The sequence below is a fragment of the Gossypium hirsutum genome, chromosome D02, assembly GCF_007990345.1.
Source record: "Gossypium hirsutum isolate 1008001.06 chromosome D02, Gossypium_hirsutum_v2.1, whole genome shotgun sequence".
NCBI classification, from domain to species: Eukaryota; Viridiplantae; Streptophyta; class Magnoliopsida; order Malvales; family Malvaceae; genus Gossypium; species Gossypium hirsutum.
The window spans coordinates 38,729,315-38,749,234 of NC_053438.1; the positions used below are offsets into that span (position 1 = coordinate 38,729,315).

Here is a 19,920-nt window from a genome sequence, read left to right on the forward strand (position 1 = left end):
TTGTCGTGCCTGTGTTTCATGATCTTAATCCTAGTATTAGGAGACCCAAAATTGAGGCACAACAATTCGAGCTGAAGTCAGTTATGTTCCAAATGCATCAGATAATGGGTCAATTCAGTGGAATGCCTACCAAAGATTCTCACCTTCACTTAAGATTATTTATGGAGGTGAGAGATTCTTTCACGTTAGCCAGAGTAGCTGAATATGCACTACGATTAAATTTGTTACAATATTAACTGAGGGACAGAGCTCGAGCCTAGTTGAACTCACCAAAATTCATTACTACATGGCAAGAGAGAGCAGAAAGATTTCTTGTGAAGTACTTCCAACCTAGCAAGAATGCTAAGAAGAGGAACGAGATTACTACCTTCCAACAGTTGGATGATGAGTGCTTATATGAGGTGTGGGAGAGGTTTAAAAAACTATTACAAAGATGCCCACATCACGAAATCCCTCATTGAATCTAATTAGAGATGTTCTATAACGGTCTGAATGCTCACAGGAGGATGGTAGTGGATGCTTCTGCTAATGGTGCTCTCCTTTCTAAGATTTATAATGAGCCTTATAAAATCATTGAGAGGATTGCTAGCAACAACTATCAATGGCCAACCAATCAAGCAACGCCAGCAAGACGACTTGCTGGAGTACATGAAGTGGATGCTTTCACTTCACTTGCATCTTAGGTATCCTCAATATCATCAATGCTTAAAAACTATGCTACTAATGGGTTCAATAATTTTACAGCTCAGCCATCGAATCAATTAAAAAATGTAGCCTGTGTTTATTATGGGGAAGGGCATTTGTTCGAAGAATGTCCATCAAACCTAGAATCCGGGTATTACATGGGTAACCAAAACCAAAATCGAGGAAGGCAAGGACTGCAATGAAATTTTTATAACCCATCTTGGCGAAATCACCCTAACATTTCTTGGAGTTAACCAAGGGGTTGGACCTAGTAACACTTATGCACAACCTAGACCGGCCTAGCCACTTGTTTCTACCCAACAAGTTTAGAAACCAATTCAAGGTGAAGCTTCCAATAGATTAGAGAACCTATTGAAGGCATATATGGCAAATAATGACGCTATTTTAAGGAATTTGGAGAATCAAGTGGGTCAACTTGCAACTAAACTTAAGAACCAACCACAAGGTGGTCTGCCTAGTGATACGGAGAACCCAAGAAATTCGGGGAAAGAGCATTGTAAAGCATTGACATTGAGGAGTAGAAAAACATTAGAATCATACACTGTCAAAGTTAAAGAGGAGCCAGATGATGCTCAAGATGCAGTGGAAGTTCAACCATGTGACACCCCTAAAGTGACCCTAGTCGAAAAGTGGTTTCGGGACCACTAAACCGAGTCATAAAGATAATTAACCGTCATAGTTGATGCTCATTATAAGTACATATGCATGTGTGAAAATTTCATGTTTGAATTTTGTTAATAGTAAGTGAATTTTATCAAATAGGACTTATGTGAGAAAATTTGGAAATGTGCTAGGCAAATGTAAAGTGGCCTAATAATGCATGTTGTGAAATGATGGGTTTGCATGTCAAATTACCCAAAATTAAAGCATAGTGGCCGGCCATGCTATGGGTGGAAACATGTTGCAAACATGTTGTGTTAGTGAGTTATGTTAGAAAGAATAAAAAAAAGGGGTTAGGATTAAAGTAATGCAAAAAGGTGGAGTGATGAAAAAAAAATGGTCTCATCCATGCCCCCCTTTGCCGTGAATGGAAGAAAGGAAACAAAGAAAAAAAAAGTGTTCATCCTTGAACATCTTTGGCCGAATAGAAGAAAGAAAGGAAGGGAATGAGCTTGGAGAAAAATCGGCTATGAAGGCTCACTAGATTAAGGTATGTTTAGTGTTGCTTTGAAAGTTCATACATCCCTTGGATGATTAGTCTAAATTCTAACTATCTCATGGATGGATTTGGGATTATTAGAGAGTTAGTATTCGACTAAGAGGCTTCAAAAGTTTTAGTTGAAGCCTTGAGACTATTAGCATGTTAGCTATATAGATGTGTTATGAGGCTTGAGGTGTTAGGTAAATTTGAACTCATCACCAAGTTCTTTAAGCAATCCAAGCTAAAAGTTTCGATATTGAGGTATCTTGAGCATCCGACCATGGTAGGAAGTAGAAGGGAAAATATGGTTGTTGTTAGATGAAGTAGAGTCTAACAAATGAGCACATATGTGCATTAGTTGTTAGATGGAGAAGAATTGGCTAGCAAGTTGTGTGCTAAGGCTGAATATAATTTTGTATATTAATGAGTAATGCATGTGTTGAATTGATGGAAAGGGAGAGGATGCTTTACTAGTGTATATATGTGTATTGGCCAAGTTTTGAACTTGAAACAAAATGGTGTTTAGTCAATACAAGTGACCATACTTGTAAAATGTATTAAGTGTTGCAATCGGCCTCAACATAGACATGTATGTTCGGCCACATGAATGAGTACATACGTTGATGTGTATGTTCGACCATAAGTAAGCATATTGGTGGCTTAATCTTGGCTTAGACAATCGGCTAAAAGAGAGTGTGGGTTAATATGTTGAGTTGATTCATGATTTCATATGTATGTGACTTTAATGTCTAATGTATATATATATATATGGGTTAAGTACCTTGATTTTCTCTTTTCGATGTTCAAATGATTAAATCAATTTATTTGTTAAATTAAGCTCAAGAGCAAAGGGGAACTAAATCCGATAAAGGGAAGGAAAAAAGTGATCGAATAGCCGCCGAAATCGTTCGACCACATCCGAGGTAAGTTCATAAGTGTTTGGACTTGGAAATTTAAGAGCAAATTGTAATAATTTGCTTTGGACAGCAGCAGTAACGTGATTTTAGAAAATCACTATAAATTGTTGGTGTGGAATTATAGGCTGAATAAAATATGTAATCAAAGCTTATTTAGTCTAGTTTCTTATAAAAGAGACCGTGGAAGCAAAGAAATTTCCTATAAAGAGATATTTAAAGTTGTGTGGGACAGTGTTAGAATGACTCCGAAATCCCCTGTTCTGTTTTTAGAAAAATCATTATAATTTGTAAAAAAATGGTTATAAGATAAATTTATATGCCTAGACTCCTTAATGAGTCTAGTTTCAAATGAAATCAAATAGAACACATTTTTAATTCCGTACAATGAGAAATTTGATTCGTAGTGAAGAGTGGTCAGATTAGTCAAACAGTGAAACAGGGGAAACTTTAAGAAAAATCTGGTATTGATTGGCCAAACCAAAAATTATGAAAATTTGCTAGATAAGATATGTATGAGTCTATTTCCAGGGAAAATTAACGGCACTCCATTTGGAGTTTCGTAGCTCCATTTACGAATAATTTAATGACTGTTGCTCAGAAAAAAAACAGCTTGTGCTGAATTTGGAATTTTGTTGTAAACCTTAATAAAACCATTTGAGTTGCTTATAAGCTATCGATTAAACATTGGTAATCAAAGTACCAAATTCGTATTAAAGTGAAGCTATAAGCCACAAATGACTAGTATACCTAGTCAATTTTGTTATGATGAAATTGATGTACAAGTATATATATGTGATAGGGCCGAGTGGCCAATGTGATGAATGTGAAAGTATATATATGCGTGATAAGGCCGAATGGCCAATGTGATGAATGTGAACATGTGTATGTGTGATAAGGCCGAATGGCCAATGTGATGAATGTGAACATGTGTATGTGTGATAAGGCCGAATGGCCAATGTGATGAATGTGAACATGTGTATGTGTGATAAGGCCGAATGGCCAATGTGATGAATGTGAACATGTGTATATGTGATAAGGCCAAATGGCCAATGTGATGAATGTGAACATGTGTATGTGTGATAAGGCCGAATGGCCAATGTGATGAATGTGAACATGCATATATGAGATAAGGCCAAATGGCCAATGTGATGAATGTGGAAGTGTATAAATGTGATAAGTCCCGAAGGGCAATTGTGTCAGTACTATATCCGGGTTAAAACCCCGCAGGCTTTATGCGAGAATATTATCCTGATTAATGTCCGTAGGCTTCGTGCTCGTACTATATCCGAGCTTTAAAGACCTGATGGCTAAATGCTAGGATTCAAGTAAGACTTTGATATTGAGTATCTGCATTAAGTTACCATCAAATAAGTATTATGTATTCAAGATGTTCAGGTACGTATTACTTACTCATCGGTGGAGTGATTTCGAGGTGAATTATCAGTATCAAAGAGGTAGGTAAATGTGATTAATATTATAACTCCAAATGTGAGAATGATCTAATTGGTAATGGTATGTTTGTATACTAAAGTATGCGATGAAATATTCTTATGTATTAGTGCATATTCTGCCCAAAAGCCTTATGATCTGAGTATGGGTTGGGTTGAGCTAGATGTGCCAGTACAAGGTAAGGATTATGATTTGTAAGCTTACATATATGTGATAAAGAATATGTTGGTTCTTTATGTGCCTATGGTAATTTAGTACTTGTCATGTTGAAATACTTAAAAGTATGGATGTGATTATGAACAAGTGGAAAGGATTATTGAAAGTTGAAAATCGATGAAGAATGTGCTTTGGAAATATTTGACCATCTAGGTCATTATTATTCGAAAGTATATATGTGGCAGCCAAGTGTTGCGTTTAATGATATTATAGATCGAGATGAAGCTCTAGATTAACTTCATCGAACAGTTGAAATGAATGACCAATAATAGTGATTGAGAACACTTTGTCTTGCTTAAAACTTACTAAGCATTAAATGCTTACTCCGTTCTTTGAATCTCTGTTTTATAGATTTTGGTTCGTCAGCTATCGGACTCGGGATTTTGAAGTCGAAGTCGCCCACACTATCAAAGCCCTTTTGGTACACTTTTGGTTGAACTCTGAAAATGGCATGTATAGGACTACCCTTTTGTTGTTGGTTATGTACCCTTCGGTTTTGTGTAAATTTGGATAGCCATGCGAAAATGGCTTAAATATACTTTGATCATAGCATTATAATCGTTTTGTATGTTGTCCGTCGAGAGGTATGGAAATGTTGGTAACGGTTAGCCATGGGAAGGGTTATTCTTGATCACCTTTGGAATATGTATGACAAACTCTAGTTGATCCATGGAGGATCATGAAATAGGTAAAGTTTACCTTAAAAACAGATGCTGGCAGCAGCAGTGATGTGGATGTGAAAAATCACTAAAAATAGTAAGAATGGAATTAAATAGTGAATAAATTATGTAAACGAACCTTGATGAATCTATTTTCATAGGAAAGTAACGAAACGATCATATGGACAGTATGTTAAGAGATATTCAGGTTCTCGTGAGACAGGGCCAGAACGGTTTTTGGATTCCCTATTCCGACTTTGGAAATTCATTATAAATTAACCAGAGATAATTAGAAGTCATGCCATATATGCATAGATTCCCCTTTGAGTCTAGTTTCTATAGAAACAAACGACATCAGTATTGAAGCCCTGTACAGGGAGATATCCAAGTCGTAATGCGCAAAGGTCAGTGTAGTCGATCCCTGTAACATGGGAGACTTTGACTAATAAACTGTACTAATTGGCCCGACCAAAAAAAATTCTAGAAAAAAATATGTAGATGGGCATATGAATCTAGTTTCAGGGAAAAATTACGAAACTGATTTTCGAGTTGTGAAACTCAAGATATGATTTTTAAGGTGACAGTGACGCAGTTAGCCAACTACTTGGAAATTTTTAAAATGGACTGCGATAGTAAGCGAATTTAGTCTGTGAACTCCTCGTGTCTGACTCCGGCAACGGTCTCGGGTACGGGGTGTTACAAACCAAGTGTTGAAACTCCAATCTCACCAGAACCAGAACCTATGAACTCTGAAAAGGTAACTTCGAAACCAGTCAATTCTGATAAGCTAACAACTTCGTTAGATGTAGAATTACCACAGAAGACGAATCAACCAGTTCCAGTAAAGAATCCTCCACCACCTTACCTGCAAACGATTCAAAAGCAGAAATAGGAAGTCAAAATCAAGAAATTTTTAGAGGTACTCAAGCAACTTCATATCAATATTCAGTTGGTAGAAGCACTTGAGCAGGTGCCGAACTACGTCAAATTCATGAAGGATATCCTGCCAAAAACATTTGATACGGTAGGCTTGACGAAAGAATGCAGTGCATATCTTCAAGACAAACTATCCCCAGAGTTGAAGGATCCTAGATGTTTTACCATACCTTACAACATTGGAGCAACTTATTGTGGTAAGGCATTTTGAGATTTCGGTGCACGCATCAACTTGATGCCAACGTCTATATTTAGGAAGTTGGGGATAGGTGAAGTTAGACCTACTACGGTTACACTTCAATCAACAGATCAATCTTTAGCACATCCTGAAGGAAAAATTGAGGATGTATTGGTACGTGTAGACAAATTTATTTTTCTTGCTGACTTTGTTATTCTAGACATTGAAGTAGATAAAGAGGTGCTAATAATCCTAGGGGTCTTTCCTAGCAACTGGAAGGATCCTTATTGATGTGCAGAAGGGTGAGCTCACTATGCCTGTTCAGGACGATCAAGTAACATTTAATATTTTTAAGTCTATGCGATTTCTTGATACAGTTGATGATTGTTCTACTGTATCTGAGTTAGAGGAATTAGTCATGGAAAAGGAACTCAACTATGTTGAGGACCCATTGAAGCAAATTTTGACATCAAACCTTCCAAGTGATGAAGAGGGGGAGGAATACTTAGCTTTGCTAGAAGCTAATCAAAGGGGATTTAATCTGCAATCTTGCTTTGAATCTTTGGAATTGGAAAGTAGAGATTATGCCTAGGCAAAAGCATCAATGGAGGAACCACCTAAATTAGAACTGAAAGTACTTCCCTCACATTTAAAAAATGTTTATTTAGGTAACGCTTCTACTTTGCCAGTGATTGTTTCAGTAGAGTTGACCGAAGAGCAACAAAAGATACTAATCCTAGTATTGAAATAATTCAAGAAGGCTATCGAATGGACCATAGCCAATATTCGTGGCATCAGTCCGTCTGTACGCATGCATAAGATCATCCTAGAAGATGGTAAGAAAGGGACAATTGATGGACAACGAAGGTTGAACCCCATCTTGAAGGACGTGATAAAGAAAGAGATTATAAAATGGTTAGATGGGGGTATAGTTTACCCCATATCAAACAGTTTGTGGGTAAGTTCGGTCCAATGTGTGCCAAAGAAAGGAAGTATTACGATTGTTAAGAATAAGAATAACGAGTTAATACCAACCAGAATGGTTACAAGATGGAGAATTTGCATAGATTACCGAATGTTGAACAAGGCAACTAGGAAAGATCATTTTCCTTTTTCGTTCTTGGACCAGATGCCTAATAGACTTGCGGACGAGACTATTACTGTTTCCTCAATGGATACTAGAAACATGAAAATATATAGACTTGTTCTTGCCCTATTTAACTCAAATTCATGTAGTTTCGGTGTAATTTTTGTCGAAAAATATATAATAATTATAAAATAATTGAATTGCACTTAAATTATTAACATATTTAATTTTAATTATTTTTATAATTAATTTTGATAAGTTTTGATTTTTTTGACAAAATCGCACAAAGGGTGAAAATTGGCTCGGCAGACACTACTAGAAGCACAAAATCGAGGAGCAATTTTTGCACTATCGAGGCGAATTAATTTTTCAGCCTAAGAAAGTCCAAATTATGAATATAAATTCATTATATAGTTAATTTTAATTTTAATCCAATTTATTTTGGGTTAAATAATTATTATTAATTAAATTATGAAAAGAGGCCCAATTGTGCTAAACCGAGAGATTGATCCAACCGAGCAAATGGGCTGCCGAAAACCATCCCACATGCTAACCCAATCAACTTATTTAGCTAACTATTTGACGTGCAAAATAGCCCTTGAAGTTTCCTTGAAATTGTATTCAAACTTCTCCACTTATCATGCTTTTGTAGATTTGCCCCTAGCTAAATTTAGCAAGTTTGAAAGCTTCAAACTTGCCACATGTGTGGCCAGCCATGGGGGGAGTTAATGGATGCTGATTTTTGCTATTTTTAGCATCCTATCCAACCTCTAAATACCCCCTTGGCTGCTCATTTTAAACACACCTCTCACATATTCATTCTTCACACATCTCTCTCACTTTCTCTCTTCAAAACCCTTCCTTTGTTCTCCATTTTTCCCTTTCATTCCCTTCCTGATTTCCCCTATTGGAAATGATCCCTTCAATCACCTTGGGTAGTAGCATTCAAGTGCTTGTAGAAGTCTCAATTCAACAAGAACAAGCAAAGAAGGAGGAGCAGAGCAAACTAGTCAAGTTTCGGAGAAACACCAGATTTGATTCTAGTTCCCTACCCTTTAATTTTTATTGTTGTTGTTATGAACACGCCTATGAATACTTTTTTTTGATATGTTTAATTTAATTAATATGACTTAAATTTAATTCATGTTAGGTTGATTGCATTTCGTCCACTTAAGTTATGAAAATTATGTTTGTGTTGTTATAGGTCTTGGTTAATTGTTTGATTAAGTAAAACCATGATTAAGTTAATCTTGAGTTATCGTTGTAAGGTAGTTGAGGGTTAAATTAGTGATGGTATAAACGGTAAATTAGCCTTGCATAACTGGTGAGATTATTGTGATTAAATTGTTTCAATGTAAGTATACATTGTTACCTCACTTAATCTTTTACTTGCTTATCTAAATTTATTAATTGTTTGAATTGAAATAATGATATGTTCAAGAGATTAGTTAATTTAGTTGGTCTATATGTGCTATAGTTAACAAATTACCAAGTTGCAGTGAATTATTTTGTAACAACATGAACATTGTTTTAGTAATATTAAGTTAAGAAATGTAATTAATCTAACACAATTATGTCATCTTGTTTAAAACCATCTTTTGAAATCATGCATTGGAACTTGTATTTTTATTTTACTTAGTTAAATTTTAGTTTTTAATCACTTCCTCAAAATAAAAATATTTTTAACCACCAAAGTGTTTGAATTTCATTTCATAAATATTTTTATTTCATAGTCCCTGTGGGTACGATAACTCGACATTTACTTGTAACTTTATTACTTGTTGCGATTTTGTGCACTCGCACATTTCTGTCATTACAAGTTTTGGCGTCTTTGCCGGGTACTGTTTTAAAATTCATTATTTGTGAATTTGTTAATTTTTCATTTTGGTTTATGTTTCTGTTCAATTTTAACTTAGTTAATTTTTTCTGTGTTGTTTCAGGTGTTTATGAGTATTGATTGAATTGTCAATTTACTCCCCGTAAACCCTGAGATTGAAAGAATTTTTCAACAACAAATGAGATAAGAAGGTCAGAGAAGGATCGAAGAGATGAACTACAAAAATCGAATCAAGGAATTGGAGCAAACCCTGCTCAAAATCCTATCCTCATTACTGGTGATAGGGATAGAGCTCTAAAACCGCTTTAAATCTTTAGAGTTAGAGAATAGGGATTATGCCCAACTAAAAGTGTCAATTGAGGAGCCATCTAAATTAGAACTGAAGGTACTTTCCTCACATATAAAATATGTTTATTTAGGTAACGCTTCTACTTTTCCTGTGATTGTTTCAGCAGAATTTACCGAAGAGCAAGAAGAGAAACTCATCCTAGTGTTGAAACTATTCAAGAAGGCTATCAGATCGACCATAGCTGATAGACATGGTATTAATCCATCTGTATGCATGTACAATATCATCCTTGAAAATGGCGAGAAAGGGACGATTGATGGACAACGAAGACTGAACCCTATCTTGAAGGACGTGGTAAAGACAAAAATCATAAAGTGGTTAGATGCGGGTATAGTTTATCCCATCTCAAACAATTTGTGGGTAAGTCTGGTCCAGTGCGTGCCAAAAAAAAGGAGATATTATGGTCGTTGAGAATGATAATAATGAGTTGATACTAACTAGAACGATTACGAGATGGAGAATTTTCATCGATTACCAGAAGCTAAACAAGGAGACTAGGAAAGACAACTTCCCTTTATCGTTTTTGGATCGAATGCTGGATAGACTCACGGGGTGAGACTATTACCTATTTTCTCGATGGATACTCAGGGTATAATCAGATTACAGTAGCACTAGAGGATCAACACAAAACAACGTTCACATGCCCATACGGTACATTTGCATTTAAACGCATGCCATTTGGTTTATATAAGACACCTGCTACATTTCAAATATGTATGATGTCTATTTTTACTGACATTGTTGAAAAGTATTTAGAAGTATTTATGTATGATTTTTCACTGTTTGGAGACACTTATGATGATTGCCTAGCCAATCTAGCCAAGGTACTAAGGCGATGCGAAGAAACAAACTTCGTACTCAACAAGGAAAAGTGTCATTTCATGGTACGAGAAGGTATTGTTCTAGGGCATTGGATAACGAGACATGGGATTGAGGTAAATAAAGCAAAGGTAGATGTTATTGAGAAACTCCCACCACCAACATCTGTAAAGGGTATAAGAGCTTTTTAGGCCACGTCGATTTCAATTAGAAATTTATCAAGGACTTCTCCAAAATTACTAAACCCTTATGCAAATTATTGGAGAAGGACATGATGTTCAAATTTGATGAGGAGTGCTTAAGAGCTTTCAATGATTCAAAGAGTCGGTTAGTTTCGGCACCAATCATCACCACACTTGACTAGGATTTTCCATTTGAACTGATGTGTGACGCAAGTGACTTCACGATAGGAGCTGTGACGGGATAGTGAAGGAACAAAGTTTTTCATCCCATCTACTATGCAAGTCAGACTCTGACGGGAGCTGAATTGAATTATACGGTAACAAAGAAAGAGTTACTTGCTATTGTGTTTTCTTTTGACAAGTTTCGATCTTATCTTTTATGTACCAAAGTGACTGTCTATATGGATCATTCGGCAATTAAGTATTTACTTGCCAAGAAGGATGCCAAGCCGAGATTGATCCGATGGGTACGACTACTCCAAGAGTTCATTCTAGAAATTAAAGATCGGAAGGGAGTGGAAAATCAAGTAGCAGACCATTTGTCCAAATTGGAGCCTGAGGAAGGAAATTCTCCACTTATACCCATTTAGGAGACATTTCCAGATGAACACATACTAAAGGTAAATCATGTCCATAATACCCCTTGGTTTGCTAATTTTGCTAACTATCTAGCTTATGGTTTGATGCTTTTTGATAAGTCATATCAACAAAAGAAAAAATTTCTTCATGATGTGAAGTACTATTTCTGGGAAGAACCATATCTGTTTAAAAAGTGTGCAGATCAAATGATCAGGAGATGCGTGGTAGAAGACGAACTACATAAGATTTTATATTGTTGTCACAGCTCCGAGTGGGGGACACTTTAGAGGTACATGTACTGCAGAAAAGTATTGCAAGTCGAATTCTTTTGGCCAACACTATTCAAAGATGCGTATGCTTACATAAAGAGTTGTGATCGATGCCATTGGGTTGGAAACATTACCAGCAAAAATGAAAAGCCCCGAATAAACATTATTAAGGTAGAATTATTCGATGTTTGGGGTATTGATTTTCTCGGTCCTTTCCCTCCGTCTGTTGGTCACAAGTACATACTGACAGCACTAGACTACGTGTCTAAGTGGGTGAGACCGAGGCATATCTTACGAACGATGATAAGGTTTTGATGAAGTTTTTGCAGAGGCATGTGTTCACAAGGTTTGGAACCTCGAGAGCCATCATCAGTGATGAGGGGTGTCATTTTGTGAACAAATGGTTGAAATGATTACTCCACAAACATGGAGTGAAACAGAGGGTTGCCATATCTTACCATCTGTAGACGAATGTGCAAGCTGAACTGGCAAACAAAGAGATCAAAAGGCATAGTAGAGAAGGTAGTTTTCCCAAACCGACGAGATTGGTCCAAAAGACTGGACGATGCTTTATAGGCCTACAGGGCAGCCTATAGGTTGGTTTTTGGGAAAGCCTGTGATTTGCCATTGGAATTAGAACACAAAGATTATTGGGCTCTCCAACAACTCAACTTGGAGCTTAAGCTTGCTAAAGAGAAACGGATGCTTCAACTCAACGAGTTAGAAGAGTTCTAAATGTTCTCATATGAGAATGTCAAACTATTCAAGGAAAGACTTAAAAGATGGCATGACAAGCATATTCAAGTTCCAGAATTTGAAGTTGGTTAGCAAGTCTTATTACTCAATTCCAGATTAAGGTTTTTTCCAAGTAAGTTAAAACCACGTTGGTTAGGTCTATTTACTATTCACCAAGTTTTCCATATGGAGTTGTCGAACTTCAAGGTAAGGGAGGTAATTTTCAAGTTAATGCTCAACTCTTAAAACACTATTGGGGGGATAAAATTGAGCGGGATAAAATCTCGTTCATTTTCTCAGATATTTAATTTTTCTCATTTTTCTTTTTAAATAGATGATTTAAGGTATATTTTCAGGATTAGTATGTTTAAATAAATTTTGTATAGGAGATTGGAACTTAAGCGGGACTGCTTGTGACCCCTCCAATCTTTCCTAGGAATTGATTTGAACATAATCTTCTGAGAAATTATTCCCTAAATGACAAAATAAATTTTTAGTTTTTCAAATAAAAGGGTCAATTTTGATCCATGTTTTAATTGCAACTCAAATTTCAAATTTTCTTTAAGTCTAGGTACTTTATTGAATTATTTGCAAAATTTAGTTATTCTTTTTGTAAATATTAAAAATTAGCTGTCTCTTTTTGTAAATATTTTTAAGGCAGCTAAAATAAAAAATTTTAAATTAATTTTTAATAAATAAAGTGATAATAATTAATAAGTAATTATATTTATTATAATATATTAATTATTATTAACTTTATACAGAATTAGGATTAGTTTAAATTTGATCATATTTTAATTAATAGTTTTTATTTCAATAAATTAATAGCAAATAATATTTTAATATGCATCATATTAATTATTAATTGTTATTAACTTTGTGTGGAATTACGATTTAGAATATTTTAATTATTAATTTGCTCTAAGAATTCTAATTGAACTCCTACCCTCTTCACTATAAATTCCACCAACTTTCTCCATCATTCACAGCACCTTAACCAACCACACAAACACCCACCATCCGCACACCAGTAGCCCCAACGCGCATCAGTTGCTGCTTCCTGCTCCAACCCGCTCACACAAACAGCTTAGCAGCCTGCTCCCTGTCGTTGCACCTATTGCACAGGCCCTGCCTTGCACGCTGTTGTTGCCGCTTACATTAGGCCCTGTTGCTCCCTCACACATCTACCTGCGCGCCTAGCAACTCACCAGCCTCTGCACGACATGCTTCCCAACATTCGCGCGGCACACACATGCCCTGCTACTTGCGCCAACACCCCACATTGCTACTATCTTCATCGCACCAAGTCGCGCCAAACGCACATCACTTAGCCGATAACCCTTCCAACCATCCCTTAATTAAAATCTTTTGCTTTTAATTTTATTTATTGAGTTTTTTTATACAAAGATGGTAAGAAAGTTTTCTCCTAAATTTTAATTTGTTTTAATTATTTAACTCTTCAATTTATTTTTTGTTAATTTTTTATACTAATTGAATTTTTGAGAAAATATTTGTTTCCATCTTATATTCAAGTTAGTCATGCCTCGCAAGAGAACTTGTGCCTCTGTCCAAATAGAAGAATCAAAAAACAAATTTCATTGTGAATAAGCCAAAGCGAGATATGATAGTGTTTTCAAGAATCAACAAATGCACCTTGAAAAAGGCTTTACACTAAGAGAAAAAAACTATATCGATTTCAGGGCGTGCATTCGACAAATTGCTGAAGCTCTCAATTGGGAGTTGTTTTGTGAGAAAAGACCTAGTGCTGATGAGGAATCAATTCGTGAATTTTATGCAAATTTGACCTCAAAAAAATTAACGGAAGTTTCTGTCTGAGGAATCAAGGTACCAATAAGCTCAAATGCTATGAATGAATTTTTTGAATTACCTGATTTTAAAGACGACAAGTATTCTTCCTTGATGAGAAATATTGAGGCTGAAAAATTAAAATAAATAGTTCCAGGTTCTAAGTGGACTGTGTCAAAGAATGGAACTCATACTCGCTGTAGAGAATATTTGACACCAATAGCGAAGGTATGGTTCTATTTCATTCGATTTAGCCTTATGCCTATTTCACATAGGACTACAATTTCATTAGAGCGAATGATCTTATTATACTTGATTTTAACTGCAAAGACCATTGGTTTGGAAAAAATCATTCTATGAGAAATACGAAATTATGCCACTAGAATTTTTGGCCAGCTTACTTTCCCTTTATGATAACAATTTTTTACTTGAAAGTTAAAATTCTTGCAAACATAAAGAAGACAGGTTATAGCCAAGGCACAATCACAGATTGGGACCTTTATCGAATTGCTAGAGATTTATGCAAAAATAATAATAATGAGTTGCAAAGAGCGAGGATCTCGAAGAAGAATAACCCACAAAGATCGAAACAATGCATTCAATTGAAATCCCTGATGAGGCAAAACCAATGGAACTAGTAACCAAACTTGACATGGTAACCTCAATGTTCAAAACTCAATTGCTTCACCCAGATCTTCAAGATGAGCTGTCAAAGTTTATGGACATAATGCAACATATGCAGTGGCAACAACAAGCTTACTGGAGATATTCAAAAATAAAGGATAACTCAATGAGAAGCGCTCTTACGAAAATGTTCAATGACCCATTTATTTTTGTGCCAAAGTTTCCAGATTTTATATTTGAAGCATAGAGTCCACTATCGAAGAGGGAACAAAGCGATTCATGCAAAAATAATAATGATGGAGCAAAAGATGAGTCGAATTCTAAGGGATTTGTAAATAAATAAAAAGGGGGTTTAACATCCCAAAATAGGGCCTAAAAGGAATAGTGGTTGCAAACTACGAATTCGAGATAGAAAAGTTTATTGTGATTAATTTTTATGATTTACCGATTGATTGGATGCATGTGTTAGAATACGATAAGAAATTTCAGCGATTGCATGTCTGAATTGCATATTAGGGTTTAATTGCAAAAGTGGGTAAATATGAGCTTTAGATGATAAATGATTTAATTGAAGTGCATAATTGAAGTAGAAGTGCTTAAATGGTAATTAGACCATTAGATTTTCATGGAAAAAAATGGGCATGCATAGATAAAAATAACTAAAGTTTTAATGAAGGGCATTTTAGTCATTTGGTAATAAAAAGAATTAAAAGGGAAAAAGATGGCAAAATGTGCTCATCTTCTCCATAAGGGCCGAAACTTCAAGGACACCATAGATATGGTTTCTTCATTTTCTCAAGCACATAGTAAGTGCATCGAAGCCTCGTTTTTAATTTTTTTAAAGTTTTTGGAGTTCTCGTAGCTCGGTTTAGCTTATTCTACCATTAATTCTTGTTAGGGTTCATATTTGGAAAAATATCCATAGGTGAAATGTGTTTATTTTGATGTTTTATGATAGAATATGAAGCTTGAAATTATGTTAAACAACTTTAGCTAGGCGATTTTAAGTGAAAACAAGTAAAACGACATAATCGGTAAAAATACCTAATATTCATAAGTAAATGTTAGAGTGGGTATTTGATGTTGCCATAGAAGGAAAGATGTTCAGCATGTCATAAAACATAAGAATAAGTGATGAAGTTTAATTTTCGAGCTTTGGGGCAAAAGTGTAAATATGCAAAATTTTAGGGGCAAAATCATAATTTTGCCAAAGTTCGAGTCAAGGACTGTTTTGATGAATGTGAGTATTAAATAAGCTAAATTTGCTATTATAGATCAAGAGGAATGAAATCCAGAGTTAGACCAAGGAAAGAAAAAGGTTGACGACTGAGTTGCTAGATTTTATCGTATTTTGTACCGAGGTAAGTTAACGGTAAATAAATGCAATATTTCAAGAATTATTATTAATGTTGTTATTTTACAGCAATTATGTACTTAATTCATGAAATTATTTAATGTTGACTCAAGTATGAGATGATAGAGAATCAGTGTTAAAAGTCTCGTTGAAACATTAGGAATGTATCAGATACAAATGTCATGACATTAAGGGAATGAGATCCCAAGTAAGACCATGTCTGGGACATGGCATTGACATTATTGAGGTTATGAGAGGTCCCATGTAAGACCATGTTTGGGATATGGCGTTAGCACTGAGATGAGAGGTCCCCTGTAAAACCATGTCTGGGACATGGCATGGGCACCGATATGAGAACTCCCATGTAAGACCATATCTGGGATATGGCATTGGTAGTTCAGGAAACATCCTATGTAAGACCATGTCTGGGATATGGCTTTAGCATGTTATTATCAGATAGGAGACCCGGGTATCCTTAGTATTCCAAGTGGTTCAACGGGCTAGTAAACAGACTATGTTACATGAAAGTTCAGGTAAAAGCATAATAAATAGATTCAGATGAGTTATAAGGGTTAAGAATATTTCAGTTATCATCTGAGAAAGAAATTTCAGCAAGGGAGGAGTAAGTTATAATCATGAGTTATTTAAGTAAGCAAGTAAGTAAACAAGTAAGAGAGTAAGTAAAGAAGAAGTAAATACCATGATACTTGATGATGATTTATGATTATAATTATTTATGTTAAATGTTGTTATTTACTTGCTTGTAAACTTATTAAGCTTTCTGCTTACTCCCTTTATTTTCTTTTTTTTTTATATAGTATCGCCAAGCCAAGTCGGGGATCGTAAGGACGTCGGAGATCGTTTCACACTATCAATAGGCCATCTCGGTATTTTGTAAATCGAAACGTTTTAAGTTATGGCATGTATAGGGACTTAGTCATTTTGTGTATGTGTCCTTATGATATGGCTAATGAATAGCATGTAAATGTTCGATAATTATTAGCTATTGAAATGACTATTTAAGAACATGTTTTGGTGTTGTGTATGCCTAAATTATAGTTAATACAAAGAAATTATAAAAGAGTAAAAATTTGCAATGGAACAGTTTTTGGACAGCAGCATTGACGTGATTTTGAAAAATCACCAAGGATAGTAGAAATGGAATTAGAGAGTGAATAAGATATAGAATTAAAACTTGTCGAGTCTATTTTCACAAAAAGAAACAGTGTAGGAAATGGAATTTTATATTATGAGATATTTGAATTTTAGTGAGACAGGGTCAGAATGGTTTTTGAAGTCCCCTATTCTAACTTTAGAAAATCATTAAAAATTTTACAGAAATAATTATGAGTGAAAATTTATATGTCTAGATTCCTTGGTGAGTCTATTCTCAATAAAAACAAACTAGAACATTATCTAAATTCTGTACAATAAGATAATTGATTTTTAGTGAAGAGGGGTCAGAACTATCGAGTAGTGAAACAAGGGAGAATTTAACGAATAAACTATATTATTTGGATAAACTAAAAATTTTGGAAATTTTATGATAAGAAGATATATGAGTCTAGTTTCAGATAAAATTTACAGATCTAAATTTCAAGTTTCATAACTCAAGTTATAATTAAATTAGTGACTGTTACGCGAGTGGACAGTTTTATTGTGAACAGTAAAATAAAATATTTTGATTTGTTTAAGTATTTGGAAAATTTTTAATGTTCCCGGTTTGGACTTGAACCGTTTGTTGTTGTATGTTTTAGGGTCTCGAGGGTTATTTTTAGGGACATATTGATTGAACATGAACGGATTAATTTTAAAAGCAAATTTTTATGCTCTGAACTAGTAAGTTAAGTCAGATAACACCTCGTGCTCGACTCCGACAACGGTCTCAGGTAAGGGGTGTTACAGGGGGATCTTTACCATATGTTATTTTCTTTCCTAGGTTATTTTAGGATTAGGATCTATTAGAATTTTGATTTCTAGCATAATAAAACAAGAAGTGGAAATCATAAATAAAAATCAACAAGTTTTAAATTAGAAGTGTGGAAATAGATATATACATGTCTAGGATTGGATGAAGAGAGAGCTTGGTACTTAAGCAGTCAAATTGACTCACCTCCTCTTCTAGAATCCTACCTGGTATATAGTATCTATTCACTTCTAGCAATGAGGACATTGTTTATCTTAAGTAGGGGGACCGAAAATTTGAAAGTATTTCCTCTCAGAATAAATCTTTCTTTTAATTATGATTAGGTTATATTTTGTTCAAAAATTTGAAATTTTATTAAGTATGTTAATCTTCAGTACGAATAAAGTTTTATTATTTCAATGATTGTTATGTTAGCTGAATTATGACATAAATGTACTCTTAATAAAGTATGTAAATCATATCATAAAATTTTTAGTTCCTCAGGAAAGCTAGGCATGCAAGAAAGTTTAAGTCTCTAGAATTAAATTAGTAATTTCTTGAGGCGAAATCCTAGGAAGCATGGAATGTTGAAAATGATTTTTAGACAACTTTTTTTGGACCGTTTGAGCCTTTCAAGCCAGCCTTGATGAAATTTTATCCCCTGAAACCCAACTTTGAGACTATATGGCCTAATTTTATTTGAACCTTTGCAATATTTAGCCATCACTTCTCTCATAATTATCTTTAAATTATCCCAAACACTAGACTCAATACTATTCAGAATATTCTTTGAAAATAAGTTTAGAGGAGTTGAAAAGAAGTATCAAATGCTCAAAAAAATTTGTAGTACATGCAACAAAATGCTCGTGAAAAAAAAAGAAAAAAAAGAGAGCATATGTACTCAAAAAAAATTGATGTACAAAAGAGCATGTGAAAGCAAAATAAGTTGGTGTATTAAAGGTAATTATTCCGAAAGTCTGATTCAAGCAGAGTCTAGGGTTTTTTTGGCCTAAATTTATCTATCTTTTACCTACCCCTAGCCTAGCCACGTTACAACCTGTTTAAAAGACCTATTGATTCAAGTTTTTACGCTACCTACATTAGTGGAGAGAAATTGCTATGTTCAACATATGAATACATAAATTAAACTTAAATAAGGGAATAATATCAAATTGGTAGGGATTGAACATGTCTTTATTGAGAAAAAATTTAGTCTATTTTTGCTATCATAATAATATTTGAGATTAATTTTAACGATATGTAAACTTAAGTAGCATAAATATCAAAATTCTTGTTCTGGAACATAAGTATACTAAATTCAAAATTTTGGGAAGAATGTTTTTCTGAAGGAATTTTTAAAAGGTGTTTCCAAGAAATTCTCTTTCATTTGTGCATTACTCGGGACGAGCAATGAACTAAGCTTAGGGGTGTGGAAACAAGAAAACATATAGGCTTTTTCATGCCCTTTTTAACTCAAATTCATGTAGTTTCGGTGTAAATTTTGTCGAAAAATATATAATAATTATAAAATAATTGAATTGCACTTAAACTATTAACATATTGAATTCTAATTATTTTTATAATTAATTTTGATAAATTTTGATTTATTTTCGACAGATTTGCACAAAGGGTGAAAATTGGCTCGACAAACACTACTAGAAGCACAAAATCGGAGAGCGATTTTTGAAGCATCGAGGTGAATTAATTTTTCAGCCTAAGACAGTTCAAATTATAAATATTAATTCATAATATAATTAATTTTAATTTTAAACTAATTTATTTTGGGTTAAATAATTATTACTAATTAAATTATGAAAGGAGGCCTAATTGTGCTAAACTGAGAGATTAATCTAACAGAGCAAATGGGCTACCCAAAATAGTCCCACATGCTAACCCAATCAGCTTATTTAGTTGATTGTTTAGCTTGCTGGAAACACAAAAATTTTCACATTTTTACGTACCCTTTTTAATTTAAAATCGTACAGTTTCGATAAAATTCTTGTCGAAAAAATAATTAATTTTTACAAATTAATTAAAGTTCACTTAAAATAGGAATAGGTACAATTTTAGTTAATTTTATAATTAATTTTGATTAATTTTGCTTATTTTCGACAGATTTGCACAAAGGGCAAAAAATGGTTCGGCAAACACTGATAGAAGCACAAAATCGAG

At 34.4% G+C, this 19,920-nt stretch overlaps 1 non-coding gene across 1 annotated transcript; it reads right to left on the minus strand.

Annotated features, from left to right (window-relative positions):
* Positions 1-344: 344 nt before the first annotated feature.
* Positions 345-451, minus strand: LOC121214959 (small nucleolar RNA R71). Its single transcript, XR_005910694.1, has one exon. It is a non-coding gene; the product is annotated as a small nucleolar RNA R71 (small nucleolar RNA).
* Positions 452-19,920: the final 19,469 nt, after the last annotated feature.